Raw genomic sequence first — 11,080 nt, 5'->3', positions numbered from 1 at the left:
CATGCTTGGTAGGGTGGAGGGTCGATGAAAGAGGGGGAGGCCTTCAACGAGATGGATTGATACGGTGGTTGCGATGATGGGATCAAGTATAGCAGGGATTGTGGGGCTGGCGTGGGATCGGGCAGTGTTTCGCTCTGCTGTGCATGGGGTCGCTATGAGTCAGAAATGACTCGACGGCACTTAACAACAACAACAACATAAAGACTTCAGCTTTCATGACCCTGAGACCAGAAGAACTAGGTGGTGCCCAGCTACCAGTGCCAACTACTTGGAACGGGATCAAAACTGGAGACCCCAGATAGAGTGGGAAGAAAATGTGGAACAAAACTCAAAAACACAAAAATGACCAGAATTACTCGTCAGATAGAGTCTGGTAGAATCCCAAAGACTACGACCCCAGGTTTCCCTTCAGGCCTAGAAATAGACTCACTTCTGTGGATTAGCTCCCAGCCAAACAGGAGAAAGATCTACATGCAGAACACCTACCCAGGGCAATGTACTCACCTACCCTTAGAGCAATCAGCCATGAAACACCAGAGGGGCAGAATTCACATAGAGCGAAGTCTGGACAGACAGGAATGCATAGTTAAGAAGGGCACAGAGAGGGGGTAGTCTCAGGGACAGGAGGGAAGAAGAGTTGGTTATGGTCAGGGATGGTAATTGGGGCCTGAAATCAAATGTGCATGAACTATTGCATGTAAAACAAATTCGCTTTGTAAATTTGCACCCAAAGCACAATATATATATATATATATATATATACACACACACACACATACATATATATCACTAAGGAAAGTAAGACACAGAGAGCTGTACAAGAGGTACAGACAACAAAGGTAAATACTATTACTACACAATACTTTATTATCAGTAATAACAAATGGTGGCTATAAATGTGGACTTTGCCAGATGGAGTACACAGGAATCAGATTGACTACATCTGTGACAGAAACTCAATATCTTCAGCCAAAACAAGGCCAGGAGCTGATTATAGAACAGATCATAAAAGGCTCATATGCAAGTTAAAGTGGAAGTTGAAGACAATTAAAACAAGTCCACAAAAGCCAAAATATGACCTTGAATATATCTCTCCTGAATTTAGAGACCATCTAAAGAACAGATTTGATGCACTGAACACCAATAACCAAAACCAGAGAAAATGTGGGATGACATCAAGAACATCATCTAAGAAAAAAGCACAAGGTCATTAAAAATACAAGAAAGGAAGAAAAGACCAAAATGGATGTCAGAAGAGACTCTGAAACTTGCCCTTGAATGGAGAATAGCTAAAGCAAATGGAAGAAATGACAAGATAAAAAAGCTGGACAGAAGATTTCAAAGAGCAGCTCGAGAAGACAAAATCAATTATTATAATGAAATGTGCAAAGACATGGAGTTAAAAAGCCAAAAAGGAAGAACACACTTGGGATTTCTCAAGCTAAAAGGAGTGAAAAAAAAAATTTAAGCTTCAAGTTGAGTTATTGAAAGATTCTATGGGCAGAATATTAAGTGATGCAGGAAGCATCAAAAGAAGTTGGAAGGAATACACAGAGTCACTGTACCAAAAAGAATTGGTCAATGTTCATCCATTGCAGTAGGTAGCATATGATCAAGAACCAATTCTTGAAGGAAGAAGTTGAAGCTGCACAGAAGGAAGTGGCAAAAAAATAAGACTTCAGGAATTGACAGAATACCCATGGAGATGTTTCAACAAACAGATACTGCACTGGTGGCACTCACTCAGCTATGCCAAGAGATTTGGAAGACAGCTACCTGGTCAACTAACTGGAAGATGTCCATATTTGTACCCATTCCAAAGCAGGTGATGCCACAGAATGTGGAAATGATCAAACTATATCATTGACATTGCACACAAGTAAAATCTTACTGAAGATAATTCAAAAATTGTTGCAGCAGTATATTGACAGAGAACTTCCAGAAATGTCAACTGGCTTCAGAGGAAGACATGGTAGGAGGGATATCATAACTGATGTCACATGGATTTTGGCTAAAAGCAAAGAATACTAGAAAGATGTTTACTTGTGTTTTATTGACTATGCAAAAACATTCAATTGTGTGAATCATAACTAATTGTGGATAACATTGAGAAGAATGGGGATTCCAGAACACTTGATTGTACTAATGAGGAAACTGTATGTAGAACAGGAGGCTGTCGTTCAAACAGAAAAAGGGGATACTGCATAGTTTAAAATCAGGAAGGGAGTCTGTTTGGGTTGTATGCTTTCACTATACTTATTCAATATATATCCTGAACAAATAATCCGAGAAGCTAGACTCCATGAAGAAGAACGTGGCATCAGGATTGGAAGAAGACTCATTAACAACCTATGATACACTGATGACACAACTTTGCTTGCTGAAAGTGAGGATGGCTTGAAGCACTTACTGTTGACAATTAAAGGCTACAGTCTGCAATATGGATTATACCTCAATATAAAGAAAACAAAAGTCCTCACAACTGGACCAACAAGCAGCATAACAGTAAATGGAAAAAAGATTGAAATTATCAAAGACTTCATATTACTTGGTTCTACAGTCAACACCAATGGAAGCTGCAGTCAAGATATAAGATGACATATAACATTGGGCAAATGTACTGCAAAAGATGTTGTTCAAGTACCGCAGAGCAATGATATCTCCTTGAAGACTAAGGTGTGCCTGACCCAAGCCATGGTATTTTCAACTGCTTCATATGCATGTGAGAGATGGACAATGGAAAAGGAAGACTGAAGAAGAGTCAATGTTTTTGAGTTGTGGTGTTGGTGAAGAATGCTGAAAGTACCATGGACTACTAAAAGAACTAACAAATCTGTTCTGGAAGAAGTGCAGCCAGAATGCTCCTTGGAAGCAAGAATGGTCAGACTTTGTTTCACCTATTTTGGTCATGTTGTAAGAAGGAACCATTCCCTGGAGAAAGATATCATGCTTGGCAAAGTGGAGGGTCAACGAAGATGAGAAATGCCCTTGAGGGGATGGATTGACACAATTTGTACAACAATGGGATCAGATATAGCAAGGATCATGGGGCTGGTACAGGACTGAGCACTGTTTTGTTCTGCTGTGCATTGGGTCACTATGAGTCAGAGACAACTCAGCAACACCTAACAACAACAACAACATAATACTATATAACAAACATTAATCTATGGGTAGATATGTAGTTATACAAGCAAGATGATCTTGTGTGGGTAGGCAAATGGGACTCATGACCATATACAAGTTTGACTCATGATATTTCTACATATGTATTTGTATTTGTTGTAAAATATCCATGTATAATTTATATATATATATATATATATATATATATATAAAATCCACGAGACCAAAAAACTAGATGGTGCCTGGCTTGTGCCACTCACATAGAGAGGGATCAAAATTGGAAATCCTGGATAGAGTGGGAGAAGAATATGGAACAGAACTCAAAATCAAAAGACAAATCTCATTTATCTGACAGAAGCTGGTGAAATCCTTGAGATTACGGCCCTTAGTCACACTTTGGGGCTAGAATTGAAATCATTGTCATGGCTTAACTCTCAGCCAAACATAGGCACATGAAGCAAACAATTTCACCAGGGAGATACACTCCTTGGAACAACCAACCATGGGAGATCAGAATGGCAGCACTGGTGTAGGAAGAAAGCTCAGAAGGCAGGAATACATAGGAAAGGACACAGGGAAAAGGTAACCACAGGCAGGAAGTGGGAATGGAGCTGTTGCATTGTGGGTATTGCAATCAATGTCAGAAAACAAAATGTGTATGAACTGCCAAATCACAATAAAATTTAAAGAAGAAAAAGATAAGTAGAATATGATTTCTACCTTGGAGAGGTTCAAATTGGTAGAAATGATTATGTGAGTTGTTGTTGTTGTTGTTGTTATGTGCCGTCGAGTCAGACCTGACTCATAGTGACCACTCTTTGGGTTTCTGAGGCAGTATCACTATGGGAATAGATTGCCCCATCTTCCTTCCGAGGAGTGGCTGGTGGGTTTGAACCTCCAGCCTTCTGGTTAACAGTCAAGTGCCTTAGGCACTAAGCTACCAGAGCTCCTGATTATGTGAGTAGATAACTATAATATATTTGTTGTTTTTGTTGTTGTTATGTGCCGTCGAGTCGGCCCCAACTCATAGCGACCCCTCCTTGGGTTTCCGAGGCAGTATCACTACGGAAGTAGGATTGCCCAACCTTCCTTCCGAGGAGTGGCTGGTGGGTTTGAACCGCCAGCCTTCTGGTTAGCAGTCAAGTGCTTTAGCCACTATTCTACCAGAGCTCCTATAATATATTTAGATATACAGAATGGTATTGTAGGAAACTACAGGAACATTGGAGCAGAAGCAATGAAATTTGCCCAAGCAAGTCACAGAAAGCACCAAAAAACAAGGTATATTGAACTTGGCTTTGAAGAGAAAAAGGAACAATACCACAAATAGAACAGTATTTGTCTCCAAATGCTGAGATAAGCACACCTAGAACATAAGCACCTCCTTCGAGCCAGAATCGAACCAGCAACCTAAGGGTGTCCACACGTATCTTGCCTACAGTCCTTCACTTTACCAGCAGGGAGCTCTTGTAGTATAGTGCTTAAAGCACTGGACTGCTAACCAGAAGCCTGGTGGTTCAAACCTGCCAGCCACTCCTTGGAAGGAAGATGGGACAATCTACTTCCGTAGTGATACTGCCTTGGAAACCCAAGGAAGGGTTGCTATGAGTTGGGTCCGACTCAATGGCACATAACAACAACAGAACATGAGCTGGGAGGGGAAATGGAGAGACATAATGCTGAGAAAGTAAAATACCTTGTATATCTAAGTTGTGAAGTCCAAGGTTGTGGGATAGGGGACAATTTTTTCTTTGCCAGAGATAGCACTAATCCTGGGAAGAAGAGAAAAGATGGGAGGAATAAGGGACTGCTGGGAGGCAGAGCATTAGAAATGATTTTTTTTTCTTTCCTTTTTTTCAGTGTTGTATGTTCTATGAGTATTCTCACATAATATTTTGTCACTTTTGTCACTCCTGAGTCATTAACGCTTTATTGTAGCACAAAGTAAGACTGTCTTATTGAATGTGCAAACCTGTCATGGAAAAGTGAGTTTTCACTTCTAAAATTCCAATCTCAAGGTAATACGTGTATCCACAAAACACCACTTATTAGTCAACTCTTCCATAGGTAGCAACATCTGGATGGAGCAGCACAAAGATCTTGTTTCTTCCTTTAAGTAGTGTGTGATAGTCTACAATATGATTTGTAAATTATTTTTAGAAACTTCCAAAAACTTTCTCAAAGACCTCAAAAGACCCGTTGCTGGTTTAAATCATTCTGTCCCTCCATCTGCTTTCTCTTCCTTTCCTCCCACCCCTTCTGTCTTGTGGCTACTCTGTCCTTTTCTGATTTTGGAGTTTCTCTTTCTGTTGTGTATTCCTTTGGGAGCCCTGGATTGTTCTGAGCCTCAAAGCATGATATTTAGAGAATCCACTGGACAAAAATAATATTCTGAAGTCCTTTTTTTCAGTCTCCATACTTGTAGGATGGAGAATGTAACGTTGTTATGTTGTTGTGTGTCCTCAAGTCGGATCCGACTCATAGCAACCCCTCCTTGGGTTTCAGAGGTGGTTATTACTACAGAAGTAGATTGCCCAACCTTACTTCTGAGGATGTAATAGGTACTAGTAAAGGTTTCACTAGAGATTTCTGATAGTGACTAACATCACTTTAGAAAATCTAAAATGCTCTGTGTTTGTTCACATCTGGTAAGAGACTCTTTGTGTGTTCCCTAGGACTGATACATTATATATGCACTGAAAGAGTATATTTCTGGCCACAAAAACATGTCCAAATATTTTCTTCACTGCTCTGGGCTTCTGAGAAGGCCACATAGTGTGTCATCTCTCTTTCTATTTCCTGGCAAAGTCCTTCATTCCCTTCACCATGCTCCTGAGAACAAATCATATGTCAAACAAACTGCTAAATGATGTAAGCATTGTGGTGTTGATGAAAATGTCCTAAACTGGCCCTCCTTTTTTGCTTATTTACATATATTATTTATTTATTTTTAGTTTTTCTAATTTAAACTTAGGAAATATCATGATCCTGCTTATTGGAACACCGACATTATAGTGGAAAGCTTTAAAATTTAATCACACTATTTTATCACATTAATTCCCCACTTGTCTTCTTCTTAAATTTTTATTTTTATTGTTATCAAAATTATACATGAACATAACTATGAAAAGCTACAAGGTTTATAATGAGAAAACGTCAGTTCCAGGATACAAACCTTCTAACGTCCTACTCCCTGAAGGAAACCATAGTCACAAATTTCATTTTCCCTCATATTTCTAAAAAACATGACTATTATACTCTTATTTACTATTTTTTAAGCTTTAGATATTATATATATGTTTTCTGCAATAGAAAATGAAGATATAGCTCTTTTAGGGCTCTATTGCTCACCCTACAAATAAATATCTCATAATGCTTGTGTAAATCCATTTTAATGTTTACTTTATTAACAATGCATCAATATATTAATAGTATTAATATAGTTACATATAAATATATAATAGTACTATTTTTACATTAAGTTTCATGTACAACCTCTCATTTTACATGCTTAGTATTATATGTACTCATTACTAATTAATGACCAAACTCTCTGCTAGAAGGGTACATCCTCTTGCAGAGTTGTTTTTCTTTTCCTGTTGGGATTTTCCTTCTAGAGCATTCAGTTTCCTGCTCGAGTCAGAACTGATTTTTGTCAAGGCCTTTTCCTCTACTTTTGACCTCAGATCTATGTTCACAATCATTGTTTTATCATTCTTCCATATGGAACCCCCTAATTCCTAAATCAATAACTTCGCTCATTCATAGATTATCTCCTAGTTTTGGTGAAGCATATCCTTCAGATGCTTTCTAAGAAATGCATGAAAAGTACATTTTTGAAAATTCTCATGTCTAAAAATACTTAATCTATTTTCAAGTATTAAGTTTTAGGCTGAAGTCATTTTTATTCAAATTTTAAAACATTGTCTTTGTTTCTAGCAGCAGTTATTGTTTTAAGAGTTCTTTGTCATTCACATTGACAATGCTTTCTTTGGGACCAGGTTTTCTCTGCAGAATATTAGGGTTTCACTTTGCCCAGAGTTTCAAAACTTCCTCCTAATCTAGGAATAGCTTTCCTTTAATTCTGAGAAATTAAAACTATTAGATCTTGTGTTAGTTTTCAGTGTATTATTATCTTGAAAGTGAGATTAAAATGATAGGAAAAAATATAGCTGTTATAACTATTTTAATATCAAATAAAGTAAACTTTAACAATTTTATCAGAGTACTCCAGAGATAAAATAGAATATTTGATAATGATAAAGGATCAATTCATCAGTAAGATGCAATAATGATAAATTGGCATGTAATTAAAAACAAGGGATCTCTGGTGGCGTAGTGCCAGTTTGAAAGCTGCAGTTCAAACCCACCAGCCACTCCTCAGAAGGAAGGTGGGGCAATCTACTTCCACAGTGATACTGCCTCGGAAACCCAAGGAGGGGCTGCTATGAGTTGGGTCCGACTCAACGGCACAAAACAACAACAATTAAAAACAAAGCTTTGAAACATGAAGTAAAATTTGTCAGAACTAAAAAGAAAAATACACAAATCATAAATATAGTTGGCATCACTTCAGTCTCTGTTTCTATCTTTAAGTTGCCTTCTCTTCTGTATGTGTTTGTCTTCTCTCTCTCACCTGCATTCTTATAGGGATATATATGATTGCATTTATGGCTCATTCAGATAATCTGAAATAAGATCCTCTTCTCAAAATCCTTAATCCTATCTTTCGCCTTTTAAGTCACAGTCACTCTTGCCATACAATGTAATATTCACAGGTTCCAGGAATTAGGGAGTGAATACATTTTTGGTGAGTAGAGCAATTTTTTTTTTCAGCATACCACAATTTTACTCTCATTTTCATTCAGTTAAATTTTTACGCTTTTGGGTTTCTTCTTTGACCTATGGATTATTAAAAAGTGTGTTGTTTAGTTTTCAAGTATTTGAATATTTTCCAGTTATTTCTCTGTTACTAATTTTATTTTTGTCATAGATCATACTTCATAGGATTTCAATTCTTTTAAACTTGTTGAAGATTGTTTTCTGGTTTAAGATATGGTCTATATTTTATGTTTCACAGATGCTTGAAAAGAATCTATATTCTGCTGTTTGAAGTGTTCTATAAATATTGATTAGATTCCATTGCTTTATGGTGGTGTTAAGTTCTTCTATATCCTTGCTTATTTTATGTATAGTTGTTCTATCAATTTCTATAGAAGGGTGTTAAAGTATCCAACCATAATTGTAGATTTATCTATTTCTCCTTTCAGTTTTATCAGTTTTTGCCTCGCATATTTTGTAACTCTGTTGTTTCATGAATATATGCCAACAAAGGAGAAATGACACCTTACTTGTAGGAGATAAACAATTCCAATGCAGCAGATTTCTTGTCAGAAGCTCAGGAGGCAAGAAGGAAATGACACAACATTTTTCAAGGGCTTAAATAAAATATTTATCAACCCAGAATGCAAAATCTATCTCCATCAAAACCAATCTTCAGGTAGACAATGGGTACAGACAAAAAAGGTAAATACTATTACATACATAATGCTGCACTATTAGTAATAACAAAGACTAATCTACAGGTGGATATATAGGTAGACAGGCAAGAAGATGAAGAGGCCTATACTCATGACCATACATAGGTTTAGCAGACAATATTCCCATGTACATAATATATGTGTTAAAGAAATGTCCATGTACATTATAGAGCTAACAGAAGACAAAATCAGGATAACTTCTTAGCCACAACCAAGCACCTTCAAAGAGTGAGTAACTAGGCTTGTGGCTCAGGACCATGGTTGCAGTCATGGGAGACATCAAACTTAATTGTCACAATATAGAATGCAAAACATTGTTCTACATCTTAGTTTTATTAGTAGTTACTGGGGTCTTAAAAGATGGTTAGCAGGCATCCCAGATGCAGCTATTGGTCTCTCCTTGTGTAGAGTAAAGAAGAGTGAAGAAAATCAAAGACATATGGAAACAGTTAGTCCAAGGGATCAATAGGCCATGGGAACCTCAGCCTACAGGCCCCAGAGAATAGAACTAGATGGTACCCAGGTACCATCACTAACCAGTCAGAAAGGGATCAAAATTATAGATCCTGATAAATTGGGATAAATCATGTGGAACAAAATTCAAAAGCATACAAAAGACTATGTTTACTGGTTGTATAGAGACTAGTGAAACCCCTGAGACAATGACCCTGAGTCACACTTTGGGCCTGGAAATGGACTCACACACATGGTTCAACTCTTAGCCAAACAACAGACAGGCTTATAAGTTGAAAAACTATTAGGGAAATTCACTCCTTAGAACAGTAAGCCATGAGAGATAGATGAGCAGCATTTGCCTGTGCAAATGAGAAGTGTTGGCAGACAGGAATGAAAAGGTGAGAAAGACACAGGAAAGAGGTAATCATAAGCAGGAGGTGGGAGGAGAGCTGTTACACTGTGGGGACTGTAATCAGTGTCACAAAACAAAATGTATATGGATTGCTGAATGTAAAATAAATCTACTTTTTGAAACATAACCCAAATCACAATAAAAAGTTTGTATGTCTACCTTGTGCATATATATACTTCAAGAATTAAATGGAAATCAAAACACTCTCAGAAGAAGGAAAAGTATAATTTGTTGCCAGCAGACCTATGCTAAAAGAATGACTACAAAAAATTCTCTAAACAGAAAATAAGTGATAAAAGAGGAAATTTGAAACATCAGGAAGGAAGAAAGTATAAAGGAAAGAGTAAAAATATGGGTGAAAACAATACATTTTCTTCTTGTGGGCTAAGTTATTATTGGTGATTGAAACAACAAAAAAATATATAACATTGTAAGATATGGTTCAAAATGTATATAGAGGAAATATTTAATTATTATTAAACGGAGAAGGGTGAAATGGTGTAATGTGCGGTAGTTTCTGTACTTCACTTGAACTGGTAAAGTGCAGACTGTGAGAAGTTATGTATATATAATACCTGGAACCAGTTACCATCAAGACAACTTCAACTCATGATGACCTCTATGTGTTAAAGTAGAACTTGCTCTACAGGGTTTTCAATGGCTATGATCTTTCAGAAGTAGATCACTGTATCTTTCTTCCAAAGTGCCTCTGGGTAGTTGCAAACTACCAATCTTTTGGTTAGTACTCAAGAATTTAACCATTTAAGCTACCCTGGGATTCCAAAACAATATATAAATAAATAAAAATGGAGTGCTGAAAAATTGTTCAAGAAACCCATAGGAAGGCATAAAAAAGCAGACAGGTGAAAAAAATAGAACAAACAAAAAATAAAATGTCAGAGATTTATATTTTAACATATCAATAATTATACTAAATATAAGTAAGTAGAGCAACTAAAAGAGAGAGAGTGGCTGCATGGATCAGAAAGCATGACCAAACTGTATATTGTCTGCAAGAAATTCACTAAAATATAACAAAACATGTATATTAAAAATTAAAGATGGAAAAAGATATACTATGAAAACCTTTGGGAACTAGAGCAAGAGTTGCTGTACTGTATTAGATAAATTTGACTTTTGAGTCAAGAAACTGCCAGAGACAGAGAAATATTACATAATGAGGAAAAGGTCAATCCACTGTCCCCTCAACTCTTGAGCACATCCATACCAAACCAAACAAGAGTCACTGCCATCAAATAGATTCTGGTTCACAGTGACCCCCTTTGGGTTTCTGGGGCAGTAAATCTTTATGGAAGTAGATTGCTCAGTCTTCCTTCCATGGAGTGGCTGGTGGGTTTGAACCACCAACATTTTAGTTAGCAGTCAAAAGCCTTAGGCACTTTGCCACCAGAGCTCCTTGTTGTTGTTGTTGTTGTTGTTTGCCATCGAGTCAGCCTCGACTCATAGCGACCCCTCCTTGGGTTTCCGAGGCAGTATCACTACGGAAGTAGGATTGCCCAACCTTCCTTCCGAGGAGTGGCTGGTG

This window comes from Orycteropus afer, unplaced genomic scaffold (genome assembly GCF_000298275.1).
Source record: "Orycteropus afer afer isolate SDZICR_OR568_19922 unplaced genomic scaffold, OryAfe1.0 scaffold00297, whole genome shotgun sequence".
NCBI classification, from domain to species: domain Eukaryota; kingdom Metazoa; phylum Chordata; class Mammalia; order Tubulidentata; family Orycteropodidae; genus Orycteropus; species Orycteropus afer.
This window is presented reverse-complemented; position numbering follows the sequence as displayed.